The sequence below is a fragment of the Hibiscus syriacus genome, unplaced genomic scaffold, assembly GCF_006381635.1.
Source record: "Hibiscus syriacus cultivar Baekdansim isolate YM2019G1 unplaced genomic scaffold, ASM638163v2 tig00110864_pilon, whole genome shotgun sequence".
Classification (NCBI taxonomy): domain Eukaryota; kingdom Viridiplantae; phylum Streptophyta; class Magnoliopsida; order Malvales; family Malvaceae; genus Hibiscus; species Hibiscus syriacus.
Window position 1 is genome coordinate 1,283,501 of NW_024062893.1, and position 24,445 is coordinate 1,307,945.

Consider the following 24,445-nt stretch of genomic DNA (forward strand, 5'->3'; position numbering starts at 1 on the left):
GAGCATTGGAAATCCGACGATAACATAATCGGTTAATTAATTGATTTGTTATCAACCATAATAACATATTAGGTAGTGCTTATGTAATGTAATAGGTAGCGCCTTTTTAAAGCTGATGGGGCCTTAGAAATCGGACGATAACAAAACAGGTTAATTACTTAATTTATTATCAGTATTATCAACTTATTAGGTAACGACTAAAATGTTACCAAAGTTTAAGCTGATGGAGCCTTAGAAATCCGACGATAACATAACTGGTTAATTACTTGATTTGTTATCAACCATAATAACATATTAGGAAGCGCTTATGTAACGTAATAAGTAGTTCCTTAACGCCTAAAATGTTTCCAAAGTTTAAGCTGATGGAGCCTTAGAAATTTTACGATAACATAATCGGTTAATTACTTGATTTGTTATCAAACTTTATCAACATATTACCATGTACATTGTTTACGCATATTATCATGATACCGATTGCCTTTTACCGTTTTCCATGGAAATTAACCTATTACTTTAAAGTAATAGGTTTCGAAATTATAAGTATAATATATATATATATATATATATATATATATGTGTGCAAATTGTTTGAGCCTTTATGTGGAATTAAAATATTGAGATCGATATAACAAAGTATTGATATAATATGTTTACACTATTATCATTATACCGGTACACTTTTATCGTATACGTTGTAAATTTACCTATTACTTCTACAATGCTCTTTATATATGGGTTATCAGAATGTTGGATTTACACATAAAGACATCTACAATGCACTTCAAAGAGGTAAAGCAAATGAAATTGTCAATGGGGATGTCAATGCACTAATTACTTAATTCAAACCGGTACTTGGAGTATCGATACTTAGAATTTTGAACCTATGTTCCCTCCATTCTTTCTCAGAATCCCTCCATGTTTTATGAAACTATGAGCCCTTTCCATATGTTCCCTTGTATCATGTACTTGAACCTTATCAAACAATCTGTAGAATAGAGTCTCCCGTAAGTCGTGGCCGGAATCAGTTATGTAGTTAGGATTATCCAGGTTAATCATTTTGATTGCATAGCTAATAAAACCCTATTGCATGGTCCAAATGGTAGGCTAGGAATTGGTAAGACAAGCATTATTTGAGGGTTTAGAGACTCCACCTCTCCCAGGTAAGGACTGCATGATTGAACATTACATAGAATAATTGTATTCGGTTTTTGAAGAATTGTTCTTAATTGTATATAAGAATAGTTGTAATAATATCCATTCACATTTCTAAACAAATAAGTATCATGCATGCAGTACCCTATATCCTCGATGAATATAACAAGAAATCTACCACTTAAAGATTTACCAAGAGCGGTAGCTTCTGCTCTATATGAAGACCGAACCTAGAATCAACTTTGCCATTATGCCCATATTGCTCAAGAGAACCTGTTGAATGAAGGATTTGCATACGACCGCGAGCATTTTATGGGAAACCCAAAGTATGGGTTTCCTCAGACATCTCACTTGCAAAAATTTAGTGGAGTACTTGGGGTTTCCCATAAAATGCTCGCGGTTGTATGCAAATCCTATCATTTAGCAGGTTCTTTTGAACAATATAGGCATAATGGCAAACTTTATTCTAGGTTTGGTCTTCATGCGGAGCAAAAGCTACCGCTCTTGGTAAATCTTTAAGTGGCAGATTTATTGTTGTCTGCCTCGAGGATATAGGGTACTGCATGATACTTATTGGTTTGGAAAAGTTAATGGAGATCATTACAAGTATTATTATATACATTGAAAAACAATTCTTCAAGAACTGAATACAACTATTCTATATAATGTTCAATCATGCAGTCCTTACCTGGGAGGGGTTGAGTCCCTAAACCCTCAAAGAAAGCTTGTCTTACCAATTCTAAGCTTTCCATTTGGACCATGCCCTTCGAATTTTATTGGCTATGCAATCAACATGATTACCAACTTCCTGAATCCTTTGGCATTCATTCATACTATCAAGATTTGAAATTTGTAATCAATTAAAAGTTCTTAAATATTTTAATCCAATTACCATTTCAACAACAAGTACACAAATACATTGATACTTACTAGAAGTACATATATCCACCCAGTGTTTGCTTTCTATTTTCTTCAATGTTGATACTCTAGGGATCCATTTTAATGTCATCATATTCGCGAACAACGATTGCACTTTCTACCTATAATAGGTCTCAAATGCTTCTTTAATTTGAAAACCCCAAACTCATAAACCTAACCTCTATTTCCGAATACTACAATACTAAAAAACTAGGGTTTCGACAAAATATATTTCGATCCGATTGCATCAACAAACAAACAACTATGCTTTCAAAAATGTCTTGCTACTATTTCCTAACAACTAATATGCTTTGATCTTTAAAACTACTATCGTCTTCTATCTATTTCTCTAATTTAATGTTTCCTTTGATATGTTAACCGATTATGTTATTTTTATTTATCGATACCATTACCCTTACTGAAGTGTCGATATTTTTGTGTAAGGTATCGATACTTTCGAGACGTTTCGTTTTTGTGTAAACCGGTAACGCTTTACCGGTTTTGTCATATTGAAATTGATTTTGTCAATTTTCAACCTGTTATATTGTCATGTATCGATACATGTGTCTAAGGTATTAATACTTTATAGGCACTATTACTGTAACTTTTTTAAATTCCTAAAGTACTGATACTTTGGTTCATATACTTATAAAAGTATCGATACAAATTTCAATCATTCTGGTATCTCTTTACCGATTTTTTCAAACTGAAACCAGTTTTTTTCATTTCTTTTCAATTCCTAAAGTATCAATACTATAATACATATACTTATAAAAGTATCAATACCTTCAACATATCCAATACTATGCCTAAGATATTTTAACTGGATATGTTATTTATATTTAATTGATTTTATCAAATTTTAATCGTTTTGTCAAATTCGTTACTTGTATAAAAGTTTCGATACTTATATAGACATTATCGATACTATTATTTACGCCTATTAACAATATATCGTTAGATATTGACTTTGTACATTGTAAATTTACCTATAACTTAAAAGTAATAGGTTTAAAAATTGTTGATAAGCATAGTGCACTAAAATTATCGATACTTATACAAAACAAATCGGTGTTTGCTATTTATGCCTATAATCATTAAAACGATAGACTTTTACCATTTACATTACCTAAAAATTTTAAGTAATCAGTTTCAAAATTCCTCGTATATATACTTTATACATGTCTATCGATACTTTTTTGCGTGCAAATTGTTTGAGATACATACTAGAATTAAAATATCGATACTGGAATAATAAGTATCAATACTTTATATTTATGCCTATTATCATTAAACTGGTAGATTTAACCCGTTTACATTGTAAATTTATCTATTATTGTAAAGAAATAGGTTTTGAAATTCTAAGTATCAAAAATTTGTTGTCGAGATTATAAAAATCGATACTTTAACAATGTGTATCGATACATTGGCACACAGATTGTTGTACAAGCATACTGAAATTTAGAGTGGGTGTACAATACTTTAATAACTAGTATTGATATTTCAACAATCTTCAAATATAAAATATAGATACATGTAGTATGGGTATTGATACAGAAACGTAAGTATGGATGTAAAATCCTGACCAATCAACCAACAACACTTCAGAGATCAAATGTTGTGATATATTCAGAGCAATCAACCAACATGAAACATGAGGGAAATCCTGATCATCATAATTTTGAGGAACAAGCTAGAAGATTAGATATGTGAAGAATACCTTCCAGATAGTATCCATTTCATCCAGCTTATGAAGATAATAACAGTAAACTGAAATCGTCTAAGAGAAATATAACTGATGTAGAATATATGTATATTTAAAATCTTGAAGGCAATGCATTTGGTTCTCAAACATTTAAAGCATCAGAAGCATATCGAAATTATGATTTTGGTACTACAAGGGAAATGCAACCAAAATTCTCGAGAATTGAACGGTACATCTTTTAATAATAATGTTAAAGAATGTAAGATACACACGTAAATAAGAAGTATCGGTTCTTAGAATTTCGAAACCTATTACTTTAAGTAATAGGTAAATTAACAATATAAGTGGATAAAAGTGTTTCGGTATAATGAAAATAGTCGTAAATGACAAGTGGTGATACTTGTCATTTATGCCTATTATCATTACACCGGTAGACTTTTACCGTTTATATTGTTAATTTAGCTAAGTATCGATACTTTACACATATGTATCCTTCACTTGTTTTTATTATTATTACAAGCTGTAGCCCTCAATTCTCGGGATTTTTAGTTATCCTTTGTTGCATTTCCCGTATACCACCCAAATCATAAGTCCAATGTTTCTGATGCTTTAACTGTTTGAGAACCAGATGCATCACCGTTGAGATTTTAAATATGTATCTACTTCTACATCAGGTATTTTTTTTTGACGGTTTTGGTTTACGATTATCATATCTTTATGAGCTAGATGAAATGGATATTATCCGAAAGACATTCTTCACATATCCAATCTCCCAGCTTGTTCCTCAAAATTATGATGGTCGAGATTTCCCTCGCATTTCATGCTGGAAATAAACAATGGAAATTAGGATTAATCAATGATAAAATGAAAATTGTCTAAGTCAATAAGGAAAGAAAAATGTTGTTGTTACCTTACAAATGACATTTGATGTTAGCTCCCGATGCAATGAGCATGTTGTTTGAAGGGAACAAAGGTTGATAGAGCTCATATTTATAGTGGAGACGAAATTGAAATTGAACACTGCATAAATGATTCCTACTATTCAAGTAACATGTGTTATCTGCCAAAAAGAAGGGAAAGACAATACCGGTTCAGGTCAAAGCTGAGTTGATTCATGGAAATAAAGTAGTTACATGGAAGGCAAGACGAGATAGTGAGATTCTATTCTTTACACTGTCCATCAAAATGGAATATTTACTGTGTAAGTCACATGTTGTATTATGGAATATTAAAATACACAGTTTTTGTTTTATATGTTTGAGTACATTTAAATTGAAAATAGTTCATTATATGTATGGAATGAAAATATACACACAATATAAGTAAACTAAACATACATACAAAACAATGTTATACATAACAATGTTCTAATTGTCTACCCACAACGAAATTAATCCAAAGAAAAAGGGCTATTTCTGACAAAGTCCAGAACATTAGACGCAACGCATTCGACAAATTTTCCAAATGTTCGCGTATGTTTCTGCCTTTTGCTGATGACATTTATAAATAATTGTAATTATCAAATGAATCATGTTCACTTTTACTAATAAGAAACCAATTTTGTATAAGTAGGCATAAATTTGTGTCATACCTAAAACATTGTCATCCCAATATGAAGCGTCAAAGGGATGTGGACATATGTAACTGTATTGCTAAATAAATACATAAATTGTAAATCAACCAATGTATGAACATATATCTTAACAGAAAAAACATATGGAAAACATGTAACTTACTGGATTATAAATCATTTTTTTGGCTGAATCATCGACCAACAATGTATTTCCCAGGTTAAATTGAGGAAACACATTCCAAACATCTTGGAGATCTTTACAATAGGTAACAATATCTTTTTTTCACTTTCCTTAAGCCTGTTTATACAGACATTCAAACATAAATTTCTAGGAATCATAAACAAAAAAAAGTAAGCAACGCAAAATGACATTCATCTTACCCAAATGAATATAAAGTGGTTACACAATAAAGGTAGTTTGTGAAGTACACGATCAATGTTATGCCTGAGATTGTTAACAATTTTTAAGATTAATATCCAATTGTAAATTATCCATTTTTCTATAGAAATTCAATTGCTTAACAATGCTTACCTCATCTTTGAAGACCAAATGACAACAACAAAAATTTCCAAACAAAAATGAAGAAATTCATATATACCCGGTCTCAGTATAACATCTATAACATGAATAAAATGACATTAAAGTTGTACGTTTATAGGTTAAAATAATGTATAAAAATGAACAAATTTAAAACCTTTTGGATTTTTCGAAAAGTAAGCAAGGACTCCATTGATGTGTTGCAGACACGATATATTTGTTTGGATCTTTATCGCCATCATCATCTGTAATGTCATCATCTTCAATCAGTAATTGGTTGTCCACTGATGTTATAAGAAAAGCAAATACATTTTACAACATGTAAATGTTTAGATTATAAATAATGAATTACCTAACTCGTTTGATGTCGTTGACAAAATTCGTTACGCAAGCTAGAGACTTCATCTTGCAATGATGAAATATCGACTCGCATTTCCTCGAGTTGGTCATTAATGTGGCCAACACGAGAATCACGATACTCCCAGAAATTAACCATGTATTCCATCACTGACATCATTGTAATATCCTCTTCAGCTCTAGCGTTTTCCATCAGAGCGTCTTCCATCAGTTGGTGATCGTCATTGTCAATGGGGTCCAATTGCTCTTTCTCTTGTTATACTCCAATGCCATCTTTTTTACTCCAACCGACATTTTTAATAAATTCGTATCCCGTTCTAGTCATGGATAACATGTCAATATTCTGGGATAATCGAACATGGGAGTCAAGCAAAAAATCCACTTTATTCTTCTTCAACAGATGAGTAATGACACATCCATGTGGTAGTGAAGTTATCTTCTTCGAATCAAAAACCAACACCCAGCCGACCAAATCAATAACCTAACAAAATTAATTGCACAATTACAACATATTCACTAGGTTTTAACAATTTATACTTTCTACTTACCACACCGCTAATCCATGCCATAGGCTTTAACGTTGCAACGTCGGATACTATGGTGTATTGATTTCCCAATTCGATTACAATATCGTTGTAGAATAAATTTGGATTAATATTTTTTCATGAAATATTTAAATATCACTCATAAAGAAATATATATCACTGACCTCGATTGTAACCCACTATTCAATATATATTCACATATTCCAATTTCATATGTACCAAATTCTTTTGGTATTTTCACTTTTTCAACCTATAATTTAGATTACAAATATTAGTCACAACACAATAATAAAAATCAAATTCAATTTTCTTTTATTCGTGTTACCTTCTACTTCTTCTTCTTAGGTGCAGAATATTATGAATCCAGGTCGGCATCGATTACAATCTCCGATGTCCGCATAACACTCACTGCATTCATCTTTCCTTCTTCATATATTTCCTCCACATAACTATTCATATATTTTATTTCAGCCTTCATTTTTTCTCATTCATCTAATTTTTTTCAACCACTCCCGTCAACCCCTTAAATTCACCCCTCAATTCTACCACTTCTTTCACTACTCTATCAATTTTTCCACCCGCTTCCCCTTTAAGGATCTCAATTGCCTCTTCGATTCTGGATTGTCTTTACAAAAAATCAGAAATGGATTTTTTAGCTCCTCAAACTCAAACATCAAAATGTCAAATTTACTTGAACTGCCCTGACCATAACCCCCTACTACCTTCTCTTCTACCTTATCTTATTTCTTCTCCTATTCCTCCTCTTCATCCTCTACCTCTTTTCCAATAACATATTAATACATTGGATTATTTTCTTAATATTATATAATTACTTTTATTACCCTTTCTTGCTTGCTTGGTCTTTTCAACTTCAATTTTTCCATCACTCTAAATACTTCTTCCTTCCCCCATGCACGGATGTGTGTCACTCTGATTCTTTGGAATGCTGACACACTTGCACAGTCAGACCAAAATTTGAACAATACAACCTGTATTTACAATCAAATTTATCATTTTTTATAATAATTATACTTACAAGTTTTCTAACCCAACACATCATTCAACTCATTTACCTCTAAGATTGCTATGCACCCTTTGAGGTATGTTTGGATTCAACCCTTCTAAAAGTTAATTATTGATTCAATTAATCTGACATGGACATATTCAGCCCAATTCAATTCACCTTTCAAGCCTTCATCGCAAATCAACTTCACATTGTCCTTGCTCATGGATGTATCACTTGTTGGACAAAGAAAGATTCTGACAAGGTACAATAGTACTCAGGCCTTCAAGTTATCCCTATCATAAGATTCGCTTTTAATTTCATCTTTAAGTCCAGCATATGTCACCTTGGGCTTTAAATCATATTTCATCGCAATTGTTTTCCAGTTCTTCTTTTTAATGACTTCTTCAACATTATTGCCTTTATCTTCTAGCCCCAAGACGGCTACAACACTGGGACCCCTAGAGGAAATGATTAATCACCATATTGAACTCTACATTTTTTACATCAAATTCCTCCATCAACAACCGACCTAATTCCTTCTGAATTGGTCGATCACTCACTCCTATCAAAGATCCAAACCCCATTTTTTTCCAATACATGAACTTTATTCTTCTCCTTCAGGTGTTCAATTATGGTTTTTTGTCTTTTGATGCTACACCTTGTCAACACTTCCTATATATTTTTTTAAATATATAATGTTAGTGTTCTTGTATATCGTTTATCATAGTATTTACAAGTTTAATGAATACATTCTTTTCATGTGCTTTCCTCCAAACTTTATATTGTTGTCTATCTTTTTTGGATCGTGTCACATACAGTTCCTTCTCAGCATCAATCATCGACTTCCATTTCTCCAACACCTCATCTTTCACTTGAAATTAAGCATAAATGTTTCTTAATCAATAAATTAACGCTAAATAATACTTAATGTCAATTTCATTTTACATTCCGAACCAATGTTGTAATTATCAGCTTCCTTTATCCTTTGGCATTCAGTCATACTGTCAACATTTAAAATTTGTAATCAATTTAAAGTACTTAAATACTTTAATCCAATTATCATTTCAACAACAATTACACAAATACATTGATACTTAATAGAAGTATATATATCCACCTGGTGGTTGCTTTTTATTTACTTCATTGTTGATACTCTCGGACTCCATTTAAATTTTATCTTCGCGAACAACAATTGCAAGATCCATTGATTTCATTTTTCCTTCATATATCAGTTTATGAACATTCAAGCATTAAATTAACTCAAATTAAATCAAATACAAGTTACATACAGTTTATTCAATATACAAGTATCGATAACTAATCTTATTCTAAATGGTTTCCTTCAAAGGAATGTGAATAATCTCTACTACAAGTATCGATACTTTTGATATTTTAACCAGATATGTTATTTATATTTAATCAATATAATTACCCAAGTCTCGATACTTTTGTGTAAGGTATCGATACTTTCAATATGTTTTCATTTTTTTCTTTTCTTTTCAATTCCTAAAGTACTGATAATATGATACACATACTTATAAATGTATCGATACCTTCAACATATCTGCTATCGTTTTACTGGTTTTTCATATTGAAACCAGTATTTTCAAATTTTAACATGTTATATTGTCATGTATCAATACATGTTTCTAAGGTATTGATACTTTCTAGGCACTATTATTGCAATTCTTTTAAATTCCTAAAGTACCGATACTTTGGTGCATATACATAGAAAAGTATCGATATAAATTTGAACAATTCATGTATCTCTACCGGTTTTGTCAAACTTCATCCTGTTATATTGTTATGTATCGATACATATGTGTAAGGTATCTTATTATGTCTTCTGTTTGCCAAAGTTTTAAATATTTCTTTATGTTTTCCACCTCCAACATTATTATTACTTAACATTTCCGATAGCGCTAAACCGAATTTATTAAGTATCTTATTATGTTTCCGGTCATGCCGTTTCTTAGTCGTATATTAGTATGCCTTTCCTAAGACAACCCCTGCCTTTGACGCAAAGTACTTGTTGAAATGCCTTTCACTGCCACAGAGAAAAAGATTTTAGCATCCCTAGTTTCAATATATAATGATCATGTCCAATAGGAATAAAAGCATGTGAGGTAAATATCATGTGGGGTAGGATTTTTTTTAATTTTGTTATTTTTAATTATTATTTCTATTTTACTAACTTATTTCCTTTATTTATGTCTTATTTCTTTTATTTTTATTTTTTATCATTTGCATCATTTAAAGAGGTGTTGATCTACAAAAGTGTAGAAGTACAACTATGGTCAAAAAGGACTCAGAAAGAAAATGGGACAGTCTGTAAGATAACTATGTGTCAAACCTGGCTGGCTACGCTTCCATCATCCTTAAACAAAATGATAATCAAGAATTGTTGAATATTTAGAAAAGAATGGTAAAACTATAGTTGAACTAGAGGTCATTGTGGATAAATTTAAGAAACATGCGAATGAACTCTAAATTGTTCCTTTTGATAGAGGAATCCAGTGGCGTTCCCGTTGGGAACATGCTCAAAAAAGGGCAAAAGCTAGAGATGCAGTTATTTAGGACTTCCTAGAGTAGGTACAGAAAGCGGTACGCTACTTGCATGGTTTAGCAAGAGAAGTCGGGGTGGTTCGACAAGGTATTCAGTCAGTGACAGAAGAAGCAAGAAAACTTGTTAACTTGTTAGAAGTTGTTCGGAGTCTAGAATATCTAGCTAGAATGTACCTTTGAATTGTTTTTTGTCTCTTAGAAGTAATACTTTTGTCCTAATAAAGACTATTTATAATAACAGACACGTTTTGGATCAATGTCTCAAAAATTTCATGCATCATGCATTTTTACATATTTTTTGCATTTTCATTTCTTTACATTCAAATTAACTAACATAATATGTCTCATAAAAAAGGAATAAACACTGGACACACCTCATTCTCACAATACTCATACAAAGAAAAAGAAAATAGAAGCAAAGATTATTCAACTTGAGGAAAACATGCTTAGACTACAAAAGGATCTTGAGGAGAAAATAAGTCAGAATCAACAAAATACCTTGGATTTCATCACTAGGAACCAAGATTCATTGGTTGACCCGATTGTTACAAGGTTGTCTAGCCTTAATCAAACGAATGATCCTGGGGCAGGGGTATCTAAAAGGGTGGATGTACCACCTACTCCACAGTTGGTTATTTCACCTGGAATATTTCCAGGACTTCAAGGGCATTCATCTACTGCAAAAACACAAGCCTTTATAACCAATCCTCAAAATAATCCAGATGATTACCGTATTCCAGATTTTGATGAGGAAGCCAAAGCAAAGAAAATGGGAAAAAGATCAAGTATTTGGAAAATCAAATGAAGACACCTAAAGGAGTTGATGCTCTAGAACTAAGTTTGGTCCTGAATTTGATTCTTTCTCCTAAGTTTAAAGTTCCAGATTTCGAGAAGTTTAATGGGAACAATTTTCCCTCAGTTCACATTACCATGTTCTGTCGAAAGATGACATGATATGTTGGGAATGACCAGCTCCTGATTCACTGTTTTTAGGAGAGTCAGGCGGGTTCAGCCATCCGGTGGTATAATCAGCTGAAACGTTCACACATCATGACATGAAAAGATCTTGCCAAATCATTCTTGGAACAAAACAAACACATAAATGAAATGAGAATAGATCGCGTTATGCTGCAAAATATGGAGAAAAACATAACAAAAATTTCAAACATTATGCACAGTGAGGGAGAGAGTTAGTTGTGCAGGTTCATCCACTTTTGGATGAAAAAGAAACAATGAAGCTTTTCGTACAAACACTTAAGGCTCATTTCTTTGGGCATCTGGTTGTAATTACATCCGGGAATTTTTCTGATTTGGTGATGGCTGCAGAGATAGTGGAAACGACCATTAAGAAAGGAAATACATAAATAAGTGGGTCAAGTAGAAGAACTCCAATGAAGAAGAGAGAATGAGAGATCAATAACATCAACACTTTCAACACTAGAAAAAATGTTACGATATCTAAATTAAAACCTATTACAATTGTACTCTCAAGTACTTCTAGATAAGATTCAAGGGAATCAAGAAAAGAGCTTTATCAACAGCTTTTTGACACACATGTGGTGTCACCATATCCAGAGAAACCTCTAAAGCTCCCATACCCCAAGTGGTATAATGAAAATGCACATTATGAATATCATGGCAGTGTCCCAGGGCATGCTATTGAAATTTGCCTCGTTTTTAAGAGGATTGTCCAAAGAATGTGCAATAGAAATTAGATTTATTTCAACAATTCAGAATTTTCCAACATTGTACAAAACCCTCTACCTAATCACCAAGAAAATGGCGTAAATACATCACCGAGGAGAAGGTTAAGAATGTCAAAACTAGAGTTTTCGTAGTGAAGTCACCTCCGGCTTGGGTATGGAGGCAAATGATAAATGTGGGGTTTCTCGCATCACATCCTAGCACATTAGATTGCAAATGTGGCAGTCATTACTGTTATCACAATGAGAACGGACATGATGTATAAAAATGTGTTGAATTCAGAGCTTTGATCTAGCTAATGATGAACAGAAAAGAGCTGGAATTTTACGAAGAAAGCAAGGACATTCCAGAAGCAGATGTTTGTGCAACTGGAGATGCATCTGAAAGTGATTGCCGTAATCGAGGAATGGGGCATCTTGGGACGAGACAAGAGGAGATCATCACTATTACCATAGATCCATAGATATGTGTTGCCTGTGAAATAATGTCTTATTTGAATTTGTCTTTTATATGCCTGAACTTTTTTTTAAAAAAGAATGACATTTCTTTGAGTAATAGAGAATTGTTTGAAATTCAGTGAATATCAAGTATAATGAAATGCACATTTTGAAAAATGAGGTTATAGCCCTTTGACATATGCCGAGATCAAATTCTTTTTAAAAAAAACAACAAGATCCATATCTTTTACCCAAAAAGAAAAAATGTTTTCTCACGCGTATAAGTACGGAAGTAGACAAGATGGGGCATCTCTGATGCATGACATTACAAGACCAATTAACTTGCATGTTTGTTAAGGATATTTCGTGATGATATACAATTTTCACAAATGGAATAGTGGAATAGACAAATTTGGCTTAGATCAGTTGCTTAGGATTTGAGCTCTAAAGATCAAATTTTTTGAGTTTCACTAACATTCAGACTATAACAGATTCTTCCTGAAAAAACTTAAAAAATCTCGAAATCAAAGAATTTATGTGATATTAATGAACGATAATTTTAACAATGTTGTGGGCACTCCGCTGAAAGTAGTAGGTTGTTAATCTTTGGAGGTAATGTCTTAAACAGTTGTGGTGGTAATGTCTGAGTTTTATAAAGTGAGTTTCGTTTGAGTTTGTCAAGTAGAAGACTTTCTGACACTTGAATCCTTTAATTAAAGGTATTCCGCTAAAGTAATGGGAAATGTTAAGTTCCCTAAATTTATGAATATGAGTACATTCAGATCATGACAATAGTCTCTATGTGTCGAGATGAATCTCCCAGCAAAATCTAAAGTGAGGACATCAAGTTTAACAAAGTATAATTTAAAGAAAGGCGATAAGGCCTGAAATAAACATGGATTTGAAATTAAATTTTGATGAAAGGTGGACTAAGGGAGTCATGAAACATCTGTTATAGTTGACTACAGAAAAGCACTCAGTGATTTTGTTTTTAGATTGATATTTATGCGCTATCTCTACTTAAGTAGTCTACGAAACTTGAACAAATGGAAGATTACTAAGAACTGAAATAGAAATGCTCTCTAGAGCTTTGTAGTGAAGTGCATCAGTTGCGTTATTTTGTTCATTTCCTATTTGAAACTCATGAAAATAAAAACCAAATCGCATTTCTTTCCCATTTCATCCATTGATCTTGACATTTGTCAAAGCGCTATAATTTTTTAAAACAATTTATGTGATTCGTTTATTTGATATTCAGTAAATTGATACTTTGCTTCAATTACTCTGATATCATTTTTATACCAAACCTTTTTTAAAAAATGAGATATATCTCAAAAAGACATAGTTTCTCGAAAATCGGTTGAAAACCCTGAAACAATATGGGGCATCTCCAGGTTTCCAATGTCTTCTCCTTCCACCACTCGTACCTCCTGACGTGGTTTCTATCAAAACATAGCTTAACATTGTAAAGAAGAATGTAGTGTTACAATCCATGGCCAGACGTGATACTAGATTAAAGGGACAAAAAAATAACCATTCTAACCAATCATTTCAAAGTGAGTATGAGCAATACAAATGGTTGTTTTATCCAGCACAATGTCTCTTTTTACTATGAAGATGGTCGTCCAATAAGATGCAAGAGACCTACAACAATGAGTTGGTTGGAAAGAGTTTAGCTTGTGATGATGAGAAATTCATTCACTATCTGGTCCCTCCTGAAGCATGAGTTTACTATTGTACTTGAGGATGTCATATCAAAGAGAAACAACAGGAATACACGCCCTGATGATAATGACACTCCAAATGAGCGTGAAAGGAAGAGAGCGAGATGCTTATAACTCAACGACGTTTAGAGTAAAGATAAGATTTGTTGCCAAGATTCCCATACAAGAAATTCAAAGTACTCTGCGAGTACTAGAAGTTGAGAACTTGCAAGAAGCACTGAGAGTGCTTGATATAATTTCAAGGCATCATGCCTTCTTGTTCGCCAGTCTTTTTCCATGACAATCAGAATAATTTTACAGACACTAGAGAAGGTAGCCTTGGCTGCAGAAGTTTCCATTTAAGCTTCCAAGACATGTAAGGAAGCCTTTCACTGAATATTGATGTGTCAACTACGATGATGATTCAACCAGTTCCAGTAATTGATCATCAATCGAAATGTAAAAGCGTCTTACTCTCTCAAGTAAACAAATGCTAAAAGAACACTTAAGAATCTCTGGATTAAAATTGATACATACAATAATGAGTGCAAGATCACTAGATTGAGCCAACAAATGATCAAATACCAGATATTTTCCATGAAGCCGTCACTGCTGGGGCATGATCGATTCCAAGGGCAAGACCAGCATACAAAGAATGAGACTTCGTCCAAGGTATAAAACGAGGAAAAATACATTTTTGCATACATCTTAGACATACTAAAGAGCATCACATTTATCATTTTACATATACATATTTTTTGAAGCTTTAGAGTCAAGTTTGAACTTCACGACGAATTATATTCGCTTCAAAAGCGTCTTTAAAAAAATTGATGGTTGTTGCTTAACTCAGCGGAGAGGATCTCACCTCAACCAACTTGACTTATAAAAAGATTGACAGATCTTATATTCAACTTAAAATTGGGTTCGAGAGCCAATTTATATGGGTTCGAGAGCGAATTCATAATGGATTTAGTTTAGCTTAACTTTGCAGCAAGTGGCCAGTTTCCAGTTAAAGTTTTCAAGCCATATTTCAACTCCACGACGGATGATATCCGACTGACAGACTACCTCACTTGGCTTTCTCGCTAAGAGGAATCACTCGAAAAACATCTCACATGGCTTTCCCGTGAATAGGAGTCATCCAAAGATCATCTTACCCTGTTCAGACCCGCAAAGGGGAACCACATGAAGAATATACCACTTGGCTTTCCCATGAAGTGGAGTCAACCAAAAAATCAAGATCGATTTAAACTGTAAAGGGGAGTCGTCTCACCTGAGTTTCCCGTGAATGAGAGTCATCTAAAGAATTACGACTGGCTTAGACCCGTGAAGGGGAGCCATCCTTCACTTAGAGGAATCGTTCACAGCATAGCTCAAGGCTAGAAGGTTTATCTGTCAATGAAAACTTTTGAGTTCGATTCCATTCAGCTCGATAGTGTATCAACCGCATTGTAGTAGTGAGGAACTACTTTCTGGTTGAAGTTTAAACTGAGGTCTTTTAGTCAAGAAGAAGGCTTAGGTTCGATGTGATTTAGCAACGAGAAACTATCTCCCAGCCTAATTTATAGCATAGCTCAAGACGAGAAGGGTTATCTGTCAACGAAAACTTTCAAGTTTGATTCCATTCATCTCGAGGGTGTATCAACTGCAAGGTAGCAGCGAGGAACTACTTCCCGATTGAAGTTTAAACCGAGGTATTTAAGTCAAGAAGAAGACCTAGGTTGGCTGCGATTTAGCAATAATGAACTATCTCCTAGCCTAATTTACAACATAGCTCAAGGCGAGAAGGGTTATCTATCAATGAAAACTTTTAAGTTTGATTCCATTCAGATCGAGGGCGTATCAACTGCATGGTAGCAGCAAGGAACTACTTTCCGGTTGAAGTTTAAACCGAGGTCTTTAAGTCAAGAAGAAGACTTAGGTTGGCTACGATTTAGCAACTAGGAACTATCTCCCAGCCTAATTTACAACATCGCTTAAGTTGATAAAAGTTGTTTGTCAATGAAAACTTTCGAGTTCGATTCCATTCAGGTCGAGGGCTTATCAATCGCATGGTAGCAGCGAAGAACTACTTTTCAGTTGAATTTTAAACCAAGATCTTTAAGCCAAGAAGAAAACCAAGGTTGACTAAGATTTGGCAACAAGAAGCCACTTTCCAGTTCAGATTTTGAACTAGATTTCAACTTCACAGCGAAGGATATCATGCTCGAAACATCCAAGATTGATTCAACTTCACGGCGAATGAGTCATCTACAACATAGTTCAACTCAACGACAAAGAACTATTTCTCAACTAAAGTCGTATAGTTAAATTTTAACTTCACGATAAAGGACTTTTAGACTAGAAGAAAACCCAAGATTAACTACGGTTTATCTTAACTTAATGGCGAGGAATCATTGTTTAACCCACGCAGCGAGCTAAATTAAACTTCACAACGAAGGATATCATGCTCGAGACATTCAAGATTGACTCGACTTCACGATGAAGGGTTAAACCACGATTTCAACTTCATGATGAAGGATATCGTTCTCAAAGACATTTCAAAGTTGACTCAACTTCACAACGAATGAGTCACCCGTAATTCAATAGTAGAGAGCTATTTCTAATTGAAACCTTCAAATCAAATTTCAACTCTACAATGGAAGACATTGGACTCAGGGGCCTATCCGTGATGAACGGAAATAGTGTCTTTTATCTTTTCCCTATTCCCATTGCGCAACAATGGGCAAAGAATGGCAGCAGTAGACACCTATTTTCATTTGGACACATTTAATATATTATTATATAGTATATACATATATTATTAGTTATATATTATATATTATTATTAGTTATATCTATATTATATATATATTATATTAGTAATATATTATATTTAGTATATATTATTATTATATTATAGTATTTATATATATATTATATTTATATTTTATAAATTGGTATATGTATTATATATATTATTATTATTATTATTTTATATACTTTTATTTATTTAATTTGATTCGGTCCAGGTCCAAATTAGAGTCCAAGTCCAGTCCGAAACCAGGAAACCCAGCAAGCAAAGCCCAAGCCTGTTTATCGAACTCAGGAAGCCAATAGTTTAGGGTTTCGTATCAAGCTAAGGGGCACCGCACAAATGAAGACCATCATATCAAGATGGAGATCAATGACTAGAATCATGAGAGAGCTAGAGTTTTAAACCCTAAAATATCATCACACCGCAGCAAATCTTGGGACGTTGGATCTGTAACAATTCCAACGGTCAAGATCAAATCCCATAATGCTCCAAAAGCTCAAGAGCCACCGATAACAACGTGTGGGAATCTTGCGTCGGTGAGATTACCAATTGGCCAAAATTTTCGACGCCTGAAACATAAAAATTGGAGCAACTTATGACCGAACCATCCCGAGATCTCCGATCAAACATGAACCACGAACAGCCTAAAAAATACAAAACCAGAGCAAACAACTCACATGAACTCAGTCGGTCGGATTTCCAGCAAAAATTATGTCACTTTTAAGACCACAACGGTCGGATCTAAGGCTATAAAAGCCTCCGGCGGAGCATTGAACAACAACATAGTAACCACAAAGAAACCCAAGCAAGATACAACGGCAGAAACTTAGTAAACCAACAAGAAACCCATCGTGCAACACAACCAAAAACAAGCAACATACCAAGAAAAAACAAGGCAACATATAATAAAAACCGAGAAATCGAAAAACAAACATACAAAACCCAAGCCAAAACGAAACATTCGGTATACGATCGAAAAAACCCATAAAAACCCAAGCTTCAAGCCTTTGTTTTTTACAAGCGGAGGAAAACACAGTAGCGGGGAACCAAAGGTCACTGGAAAATGAAGTGTCACCGTCGAAAAAGGTAAAGATTGTATCTTCTTTTTTGTATATCTACGTCGGTAGAGTGGTTTTTAGGGCATTTGGGTTTAAGTTTTGGGTTCACGAGGACAAGAGGATTTTTTTGGGGGTAAGTTTAAATTTTTCGACCATCGAAGGCTGTGGTCGGGCGATAGAAGGGGTTACCGGTGAGTGACCGGCGCTAGGCCGGTTGGGGAAAGTTGAGAGAATTGGGAGAGAAGGGGGAGTGATTTTTGGTGAAATAAGATAAAATGAATTTTTTTTAAAGGGTATTTATAGGAGGGACTACCTTGTAAATACTAAATTCTTAAATTATTTATACAGTCCATGTTATTTTGATGTGTAATTCATTTTAGTCACCTATTTTAAATTTGACCTTTAATTTTGAATTAATTCAATTTAGTCCCTACTTATATTTTTATATTTATGCAATTAAACCCCCTAACTTCTTATTTTTTTCCTTACAGCTTGTAATTAATATCAATTTGATCCTTGATTTTTAATTATTTTCAGTTTAATCCTTTTAATTTTAATTTAATTTTTTTTATTTATTTAATTTTTATTTAATTTTTTTATTAATATTAATTTGTTTTATTTTTTAGGGACAATTTTAAAATCTATCAAAGGTAAGTAATTCAGATCGAATTTTTAAATTTTAATTTAACTTTTAATTTTCGCAATTAAGGCAACCGAAAAATTAAATTGGTAACGAAAGAGCAGTACAAGGGTGTTAATCTTTCCTTGACTGTAATTGACTCCTGAATTAGATTAATTTATGGTAAAACGCATATGAGGTAAGTGATAAGTTAAAGTGTCCAGTCAACCTAATTTTAAATGATCGGTTGTGTCTCTAATACATTAAATTTAAGTCGAAACCCGATTTTGGGCCTACCCCAAGGATGGTTACAACATTCATGATGGAATATTTTTATTGAATTAATTTATAATTTTTCTATACTAACTTAATAACAAACTAAAAATGTAAAAAAAATGAAATTATTGGTTAAAATTAGAAATACCAATTGATAATATTTAATTATATCAAATTAGCCGAATAACAGTAAGAACATACAAACAGATCCTAATTTTATCTGTTAAGCTTGAAAAATAACAACTTAAACATCCATTAACTTTTCAATTCGTAATTATCTACTATTTATATTCGGATTTTACAAAATAATTTAAAATAAAAAATTTACTAATTTTTTGAGAAGGAAAAAAAATTATCCAGTTTTTATTACAGTTGAAAGTAAAAAGAAGGGCAAGACTCAACGTGCTTCGAAGAAACCATCCCGCGTATTTAAGCTGAATAAAGACGCTACTGCCCTCATTTAAGCCCTTCATCTTCCTATCAAAATCCAGTCATTCCAGTACTCTTTGTAATCTTCGTATTGGGAATTCTTTGTACAATCTTCAAATGTCGGTGAGTTCATTTCCTTTATTCTTTATCTATTTTTTTATGAATTTGACCCTTTGCTTAGTTAGATCCAGGATTCTTTGTTCTTTTAGAGAAAAGAAAAGGGTCAACTGAAAGAGAAATGTGGGTGTTGATCTGTTTGTTATCTGGGAAAATGTAGGAAAAAGGACACCATAAAAGCTAGATTCCTGACTTGATCTCTACTAGACCGAAATGCCACTTTGGATTTCTAAAATTGATCTCTCTGTAGTTCTTGGGTTTTGAAAACAACTTCATTCATAAGATTCAGTTGGGATACTTTATTTTGCTTTCTTGGAAACCAAAACGATTTTAAAGTGTTCTTCAAGTTTCTTGGTTTGATGGTCAAGTTATTGTTAATTGTGGCTTTGTCTTACATTTGATGCTATTTCTAGTCTATGCTTTTTATTTTGTGGTTCTTTTTTAATAGTCTTTGAAGTAGTACTTCTATGATCGCTAGTTGTAATTTGTTGGCTCAGTTAGGATTTGTATTAATTATTGGTGAGACTGTTATATTGATCTTCAAAATAAGATAAAAGGGTGTATTTTTAAAAAAGAATCATTCATTTGGGTAGGAAGCATAAAATGGTTGTGTTTAATGTCCTTTCGATACTTAGATATACGATTTGATTGCAATTGATGTTATGATTCCAATCATTTTACATTTAAACATATCATTGTCAATTTTCATAAAACAAATAAAGGGAAAAAACCAAGTGTGCCACTGATGATTACATTGTGTTTCTGTTTGTGTGGCAATGAGAATTTTCTTTGGTACTAGGAAAGAGAATATTTTTTATTTTAGGCTTTTACTTTTTATGAATCATGTGGTACCAGAGAATGGGATTGCATTCTTAGGTCACAATTGAACAGATTGCACGAGTTCAAATTGATGTAACATAAAACTATTAGTCCAAAAGTCTCACGGCGATGAACAAATGTCCACGGACCATCAATCCTATCCAATGAACAAAATCTCCTTACGCTTTAGAACCCCATAGTAACAGTAAAGAATTATGGTTTCAGGTTTATTTGTTGCACTTTGATCATGAATCCTGGTTTTATTTACTTTCATCTCATTCGTTTAGTATATCAGCGTCCTTCATTCATCCAGTTATGCTTACATAACTTGCAGTTACTTTTCTTGCCTAGTAGAGCTTCTCTTTTTTTTTATTTAATTTCTACACCTTTTTTTTCTGTCATTGCATATGCAGCTTTCACTGGACCATACAAATCTTAGTCTTGGAGCAGTACCTCAGACAAAAGCAACAACAAATTGGACGATCAGTGTCTCAAATGTGAGGAAAAATACTTTTGATGTTATTAACAATAGATCTCTGCTGATTATCAGTATGTTTGATGAGTATCATATAAGTGTTATCTTGAAATGTTTGACGAGTATGTTTATTGTGAATATGTGATATGCGGTTGCATTAGAGTCCAAAGACTCCATAAACAGCTTTGTATTTGTGCTATATGTTCATTTAATTGAAAATAAGGAATCGATGTTTTAAGTTGAATGCATGTGATTAGATGGATACATGGAAAATGTAAAAGCCTGCTTCCGGTGTTTTCTCAAACTCTACCACTAGTTTACAGGACAATAATCCTATATACATATATTTATCCACTCGTTTTCTCTGTACAGATAAAAACAGTTCAGGTCAGTAATATTTCTCTATCTGCTTGTGAGAGGGATATCAAAGAATTCTTTTCTTTCTCTGGTGATATACAGTATGTTGAAATGCGAAGGTGGGTGCTCTCTACCAATGTTGCTCTGGTTCTTCATTTTTCTTGAAATACCCTTGTCTTGATACATTTCCGGACATGGTACGGGGATGTGATCCTCTGAGGACCCTTCAAATACATTGAATCTTTAAAGAAACTGAATATACTTGTGTTAGACACAGACCCTTGTTCGACATCACTTGAGTTCCAGTAACATAGCTCTTGTTCAACTGATTTGTTTCAAAAGCTCATCCTTAAGATTTTTATGAATTTTGCAGGGAGACTGAAAAATGCTCAGGTTGCTTACGTTACCTTCAAGGATACACAAGGAGCAGATACAGTAATACTATTGACTGTATGTTAGTGAGATTGTGTAATTTTTTATGCTTATGTTTCCTTATCAAATTTACATTTATCGATAGGATCACCTGGAAAAACTCTTATCAGCATTAATACTCCCTTAATTCAAAACTGACAGGCAACTTGAAAGTTGAAACTCTCGTTAAAATAATTATATTTTACATGTTACGCCTATCAAACTTGATTAAAGCTTGTGACTTTACCGTCATTCATCCCCATTGCCTGTTGTCATAAATTAAAAGTAAAGAATGAGCTGCTTTGGTGTGACTGAGAATTACTCCTCTTATATAGCCGCTTTTGACCATCAAAGCCTAACAATAACATCTAATGATCGAGCTTCAATTACATAGCTTACTTGCTTTCTGGCAACTTATTCAATTTGAATGCTCGTTTTGAATTAAGTTATGTACTTTTTGATTAATTCAGGGAGCCAAAATAGTTGATCTTTCTGTCAATATCACACCTGTTGAGGATTATGAGCTACCCGCTGAAGCTCTCCTATCAAATTCGGTAAAATTCCTCCTTTAAACCATATCCTACAACCTTTGTTGACATAAATATGATCAGTGTGATCTGAGATAGTGTGAAGTCATAATATCTATGTTACTCTGAGTCTTCCTTTTTGCTTGACATATCTATGTCCAACATATATACATGGGGGGTTGGTATATAACCTTACACCAATCCTCCGAATACATGAAAAAACTTGGTAATATATTGAATATACCGTGTCAAATACATACTCGTATTAGTCCCTTAAACCTGAGCCAGAGTAACAAAGAATAATAACATTAGAGTTAGTAGTATTTCAACCGGCTGTTGTCAGCTTATGTTTGTAATTTTCGGGTCATACTTTTAGCATCGGAAGGGAATATAAGATGGTGTGATAGCTTCATGCTTATATAATTATATCAGTATTCATGATTAATCGTTCTTCAAAAATACATGCTTTTATTCCTTCAAATCCTTGAATGCATATTTTGTGAAGCCTTTCAATGGAGGACAAGTAAACTGAAATGCCAGGAATTGTATATTGTTACCACCAAACTTAGAAATTGGTAACATTTATTGTCAGTAGCCTGTTTTCAATCCATTGTAAGAACTTAGAAACTGAATTAGCACCGATTCTCAGCAGCTGGAAATTTTCTGATCTTTTGGTAGTCTTCTAGTGTAACTGTATTTATCTATTGCCTGTTTTTCTCTTGGTCTGCAATAGGAAAAGGCATGTTTCTTCCCTATGTCACTCAGACTCGGGGCAAGTTTTGGATACGGGTATGTATCCGACATGATCATGTTCAATTTTTTAAAAGGTCTTTTTCATGCATTTGGAGAGTTTTTGGAGGGTTATATCTCCAAACTCATGTTTGGATATGCGTCTGACCATGGGTGTCGGTCACAATATCTTCAAGAAAAATGAAGAGTAGGAGTGCATTGTTTGTTTGTATGCATTCGTAAGAATATGAATGAAAGAAGTGAATTATTGCATATACACTGTCTTATGTTTTCGCCATCATTGTGCTCTCTCCTATTTGAAGGAGAAAAATCTAGTTGTTACCGGTTCTTCTGTGAAAAAGGCTGAAGATATGGTAAGCACCATGCTTGCCAAAGGCTGTGTCTTGGGAAAGGATGCCATAGCCAAGGCAAAAGCTTTTGATGAACAGCATCAATTGACATTGAATGCCTCTGCTGCGGTAAACTCTTTTGATCAGAAAGTGGGTCTGAGCGAAAAGCTAAGCATCGGAACACTGTGGTAAACGAAAAGATGAGAGAGATGGACGAGCGATACCAAGTATCTGAAAAGACAAAGTTCGCTTTCTCTGTTGCCGAGCAGAAGGCAAGCATTGCAGGAACTGCAATCATGAGCAACAACTACGTGTCTACAGGAGCTTCATGGCTTTCAAACGCGTTCAATGCAGTTGCGAAGGCAGCGGAGGACGTAGGCGTGTTGACGAAGGAGAAGGTCGAAAAAGCCGAGGAAGAAAAAACTGATTCTGTTGACAAGGAGAGAGCAAGGATCATCAATGACTTTGCACAGCTCCATCTTGATGAATCTTCCATTGTGGAACCAGTTGATTCAACAACTGATAAGAAAGCTTAAAATGATATGAAATGATTGCTTTTGAACATTGATTGTCCTTCAATACCTTGATAATATACTGTTACATGGGAGTGGAATTCATTGGATATATATATATATATATATATATATATATATATATTCTGCTTATGGGTGGGTACATGAGCTAAAGTTGCAAGAAGCTTGAGCTTGGCATTTGTAGTACGAAAGTTTGCTTGGATTTAGTTTAGCTTTATTTATAAGTTTGAGTTTGCATAATTATTCTTTTTTCAACTTAGGGCCAGTTTGACAATGATTTGAAAAATCACTTTTAAAAGTATAATAAAAAAGAACTTTTGAAAGTGTTATTTAAACATGGTTTTAAGAATCGGACCGGTCAGCGAATCGGTTATGTTATCGGTTCACTGGTTTAACCGGTCGAACCGGTCCGATCGGTCGAAAAAATCGGACGTCATCATAATTATTTAAAAAATTAAATAAAAATACCAAAAACATTTAATAAAAAACAGTTTTTTATATCACAAGTCATAACATATATAAGTTAAAAACTATAAAATCAAGTGAAACAAAATGATTCAAATCAACTACAACATAATATCTAAGGTAAAATATGTTAAATAATAAATATAATTATATAACTATAATCAGAAAATAAATTTGGGGTTGAAAAAAATCATAACAAACGATGTCGTTTGGTTTAATTTTTTTTTTTTTAAATAATTCTACATGGCTAAAAAACATAGAAGAGCATCACAAAAGTCTA

General features: G+C 33.3%; 1 pseudogene; it reads left to right on the plus strand.

Annotated features, from left to right (window-relative positions):
• Nucleotides 1-19,324: 19,324 nt before the first annotated feature.
• Nucleotides 19,325-23,718, plus strand: LOC120143783 (annotated as a pseudogene).
• The last annotated feature ends 727 nt before the right edge of the window (nt 23,719-24,445 follow it).